Genomic DNA, 6000 nt, shown 5'->3' with positions numbered 1-6000 from the left:
TTTCTTTTTTGTTATCACCATTGTTTTTGTCTTCTTCGCATTCATGAACAGCCCCTTTTCTTTACTCTCTTCGTTCACTTTTGAAAGTAGCTTCTGTAGGTCTTCCTTACTTTCCGCCAACATGACAGTATCGTCAGCGTAACGTAAATTGTTGATGTTGTGGCCAGCAACCTTCAACCCTTGTGCTGTTTCTACTTGCCGAAAAATAGACTCTGTGTATAAATTAAACAAGCAAGGAGACATAACACATCCCTGGCGCACTCCTTTCTTGATTTCAATTGCATCTGTTGTATCTGCCTGCACTTTTATCTGAGCCTTTTGCTGCCAGTACAGATTAGCGATTAGAGCCACATCATTCTCTTCCACACCTATTGTCACAAGGTCCTGGATAAGAGATGATTTACAAGGAAAAAAATATCATCTCCCAAAACTAACTATACATTTGACTGTTTCCCTCCCAGCCAGGGTATCCGGCCAGGGCCAGGACAAAACCAAGTAATCTCATTCCAAGACAAAGACAGAAAGCATGTTGGAAAACAGACATAGGGGGATAGAAATAGAAGGCACAGTATGTACCTCCCTGCCCACTATGGGAGGTCAGGAACCCCACCCAGAGCCTAGGAAGGGATTGAAATCTGATAACGATTCAGGGTTGTCATCAGTATCAGTTATGGAAAATTGTATTGCTAACATAAAGGATTGGGTGCAACAAAACAAACTTTAATGATGACAAAACATAAATTATAATTTTTGGAAATAGGCATCAACTCTCAAAAATATCAACAAGTGAGATGTTAGTCGGTGAAAATACTATTAAACCTAGTTCTTGTGTGAGAAATCTTGGGGGGGGGGGGGGGGGGGGGTTAGATCAAGGGTTATCCATGGAATATCATGTTTAAAAAAAAAAATAAAAAAAAAAATAATAACAATACTACTACTACTACTACTACTACTACTACTACTACTACTACTACTACTACTACTACTACTACTATTACTACTACTACTACTACTACTACTACTACTACTACTACTAATAATAATAATAATAGTAATAATAATAATAATTGTCATGGTCTAATGAGTGCTCAAGAGCTAACTTGACTACATTTATAAAATAACGATGTGCCAGAATTTACTAGTTACTTCTGAAATAAAGAACAATAAATGACGAATTGATTTAAGCTGATGAGAATATAGAAGAATGAAATTTAATGAGATGAATGTTCTTATAAATAAAAAAATGATCACAATTACGAATGATAACATGACAATATTACGTAACTTCTGTGATCTTGAGGATAAAGTTGTATGGACTAATGAAGTATCACTTCCAGTTCCAGACGAAGAACATATTCAGTAGTGCCGCGCTGAGGACCGGACCGAGGACCGGTCCCACGGTCTTTTAGCTGTGAACCGTGGTCCGGTCCCAAAGAGGAGGACCGCCGGCGGTCCTCACTTCTTATCACCTTTCAACGGTCTGGCGCCATACTACTTCCCCAGCGATTCATTGCCTCGGTCCTTTGCCTATCTTCCACCAATCACCACCCATCCCACTTAATTAATCGCACCCACCCCCTTTTGCCATACACTAAACGACACAGACGACCATAGAGGCAGACGACCACCTCCCTCCACTCCTCAAACCGCCCTTTCGTGTGTGAAATGGGGGGGAACAGGAGGCGCACGCCTTGGACGATTCCATTATACGGGGTAAATTTCAAAATTTACTACACCATAATGATCGCAATGACAATGATCTATGATGAAGGCATGACCCCTCTTCTCTAATGGGTTATTGTTTGAAATGTATGTGACTACTAAAGATGTGTGTGTGTGTGTGTGTGTGTGTGTGTGTGTGTGTGTGTGTGTGTCTCAAACCTAGCAAGTTGCAAGTCTGATTTTTTGTTTTCTTTTGTCCATCTCTTGTCGCCACTCCTTTCTATCGCATTGTTGTCATTTAAAATAATACAATAATATTAAAATTTTGTTTGGTGTTTTAACTAATCAAATAATATGAGTTTCATTAGTTTCTTCCTTCCAAAAAAACCAGTTATAACGTCTGTATTTTTAAAAGGTCCAATAGAATATTTCGGGACCCCGATAGCTCAGTTGATAGAGCACTCTCTTTATACGCAAAGGGCCAGAGATCGATCCCGGGTGCAGTCGAGTTTTTTTCTGAATCCCTGTCTACTCAGCAGTGAATGGGTAGCTGGGTTTGTTAGATCTGGCGAAAAGTCACCATCGACCCCACTTATTACTTATTACGTATTACCCCATCCACCCCCTCTTATTATAACTTCACGTCTCTCTCTTACTCTTCAATGCTCGCTGCCCTCTCATGTGTGTGGTGTGTGTGGGGGGGGGGGGGGGGGGGGGGGTAGGAGTTGCGTGTGTGTATAAACGCCACGAACAACTCGATCAACGCCTTGGGTGATTCCATTATCTCCGTTAATGGGGATAAATTTCAAATTTTATTCACGCTAAATTATCGAAGTAACAATGAAGTACTGTGATCAAATAAAGAAGGCATCACCCCTCTTCTCTAATTAGGTTACAATTTGAAATGAGTGTGACTACTCCGTGTGTTTTACTCCTGTAGACCACGGTTTTCATCGTGTAGCGGTCTTTAACGGTTCAAGAATGAACGATCCCATGGTCCCAAAGGTCAAAACGGTCTCTCAGGAATGTTCAATGTCGAAAAGGACCGCCGGTCCTAGGACCGGTCCTTGCGGTTTTCATTTCCCAGGACCGTAGGACCGTGGTCCTTAAGCTTGCCAAGGACCGCCCCGCACTAATATTCAGCGACATCCGTTCACGACAATCCTGACAGTGCCTGGCAAAGGTTAACAATGAGGTTCCGGCGTCTTGATAGTGGATTCGTATAATGGAGTTTTTCCATCAAGTCCCGATAATAAGATATACATCTTTATGGAGTTTTCCACTAATTCCCGATAATAAGATATACATCTTTATGAAGTTTTCCACTAATTCCCGATAATAAGATATACATCTTGATGGAGTTTTCCCCTAAGTCCCGATAATAAGATATACATCTTTATGGAGTTTTCCACCAAGTCCCGATAATAAGATATACACCTTTATGGAGTTTTCCACTAAGTCCCGATAACAAAATATAAATCTTTAAAATACAAATGATGTGAGGAGTGGAATGGTCTGGTCGTCAAGGCCTAAGGAAGCGAGTGAAGAAGATTAAAATAATCAGCTTTTATAATAAGTGACTACATGACAGAAGAAGGTAGAAGAGAAGGAAAAGTATTCACTAATTTGAAATGAATTCAAAGAGAAGGCTATTAAAAGAATGATAATCTAATATTAGAAGGTAACGTTTGTCTAAGCCTATCGAAATATAACTGGAGTGAGATGAACTCCGTTCTTACTGAAATAAAACTTTAATAAAATAAATGTGAATCATCGTTATGTGACAATAATAATAACATGATGATGATGATGATGATGGTGATGATGATGATGATGATGATGATGATGATGATGATGATGATGATGATGATGATGATGATGATAAACAATTGTTAGAGGTTTTTCTAGTATCGCATTCTGAAAACTTAGTCATTTGCTTACTTTGAGACATTCCTTGAAAATGACTCATCGCAAGCTAACAAACCCTTCTGTAAGTAAGGCGAAACGAAAATCATTAAATCAGGGCGTTGCCAAGTCCTGCTAATCAGAAAAACAATGATTTAATTTATCACGAACAAACATACACGCGGGCACACACACACACACTCACACACACACACACACACACACACACACACACACACACACACACACAGGCGCACGGGCGCAGAAGCACGATCTTGTAATAAGTTAATAAGACATTCTTTAATTATAATGTCGGTCGTTAATCGTATCCGCTAGGCTAGTTGTTCCCATTGCGCGGCGCACAACCAACATGACGTTCTCTCTCTAATAACTTTTCCGCCGGTGACGTCACAGACTATGGGTGACGTCCAATCAAGGGACGCTACTCTTCCGCTAATTTAATTCCCTATTGGAAATTTTAAGACGCTTGAAATTTTCATTAACGACTGGTGTTTGGATTGGGGACGTTGTCTTGTTGGAGTGCCAGGTTTACTCCAAGGATTACAGTCGTCAAGGCTGTGTAGAACGGATGATGGTTTAAATGTATTGTGGGGCTATGTGGTCTAGTGGTATGACACTCGCTTTCGGATCGGAAGGTCCTGGGTTCGAGCCTCGCGCTCGGCGCATTGTTGAGTCCTTGGAAAAGGCTCTTTACTCACATTCTCTCACCGTACTCAGGTGTAAAATGAGTACCTGGCCGTTAACAGCATTGTCTTTGTCCGAAAAATTTTAATATCGCCTAATAGGCGTCATGTCCCGTCTTACATGTTAAATGTTGCTGTTGACCAGGGACCCTTTGTAAAGCGCTTTGAGCACATTTCGTGGCCATTACGCTATATAAAGCTCAATTTTTAAAATTATTATTTTTATTCTTAATTTTTTTTATTTTCAGTTCATAAAAAAAATGTCTCTTTATTTATTTGATCTGAAAAGCAGAACTAGCCGTTGGCACCAACAGAACAGTAACACTTTATATTCAAATAGCTATTGAAATGAGAATTCCGTTGGAGGGACCATAAAGGGACAGGACAAGAACTTTTCATTTGTGATTTAAAAAAATAGAAAAGAAAAAGATACTTATAACGAAAAAGTATAAGCAACTCATATTTTACAAGTAACCAAATTGAATGTAGCATAGCGCCAAGAAACAGCAGTGGTCTACGACTTGAAAATTACAGTACATATGACATCTGTTTTCGTAATTAAATTGAAGCTTACATTAAATTTTACATTGTTATTTATTTCTTTGAGCTTTGTTCAGCAACATTTACATTACCCAGTATTATACTTGAAAAATGAGGAATATTGGTCTTTATTTCAGAAAAAATTGGTAGAAAACCAACTGTTTTAGGAATAAATTTGATTTAAAAAATAGCATTTGTTTATTTTAGCTTTTTTTTTTGGTAGCAACTTTTTATCTATCGGCCGATTTTCTTGATGTTAGGCAATATTACAATTTTTTTGGACCGAGACAACGCTGTTAACGGCCATATACTAATTTTACACCTGAGTACGGTGAGAGAATGTGAGTAAAGAGTCTTCTCCAAGGATTCAACTGTGCGCCGAGCGAGGCTCTAACACAGGACCTTCAGATCCGAAAGCGAGTGTCATACCACAAGACCACATAGCCGTTGTTTAGGGACTACCACAGAATAGGGGTGGGGACCACAGATTAAACATGACCTAGTCTGTGGTGAATGCAGTGTGTGCAGCTCCTTTTATTAAGGTGTATCTTACACCTAAATAATGTATGGTGCGAGTTGTATTATTCAGGTGTGCAGTACGCCTAAATAATGCAAAGCGTACAGGAAATGACATTATGCAGTACGCCTGAATAATAGTAGCGAATTGGTCGGTTTTAAGGACAGATGGGCGGGTGGACTTACTTGATCGCAGTTTTATAGTATTATAATATTAACCCTCTTTAATTTAACGAGCATCTATTTTTTTAATGATTGTAATGTTTAATATGCAACACTGAGATTGTGTATGGAACAAAGCTTGGAAAGAAATTAATGAATTTGAGAACATAATACGAGTGTAACGAATGTAAGAGAGGCAATCCATGTTTTACTCATTTCAGTGTAATATATAAATACTTGTATTGATTATGTCCCTTGCTTTAGGTAGTATGCGCTTGGCTAAGGAGCTCACAATATATTGTTATCCGGAAATATAACGATCCAACACACAAACTGTGACAAACTGTGAGTAACCTTGAACGTATAGATAGTATGAAATTGACGTCACTCAGGTCTTTGTTATCGCTTTTTGCCACTCATGTTTATGAGTAATGCTCCCTAAACTGTATTAACCAGACTCTTAACGTTCACGAATACACATAGTTTTGTGTGTTGGTCCGTTATATTTCCG

This window comes from Berghia stephanieae, chromosome 2 (assembly GCF_034508935.2).
Source record: "Berghia stephanieae isolate SIO BIC M18660-M18661 chromosome 2, UCSD_Bste_1.3, whole genome shotgun sequence".
Lineage (NCBI taxonomy): Eukaryota > Metazoa > Mollusca > Gastropoda > Nudibranchia > Aeolidiidae > Berghia > Berghia stephanieae.
This window is presented reverse-complemented; position numbering follows the sequence as displayed.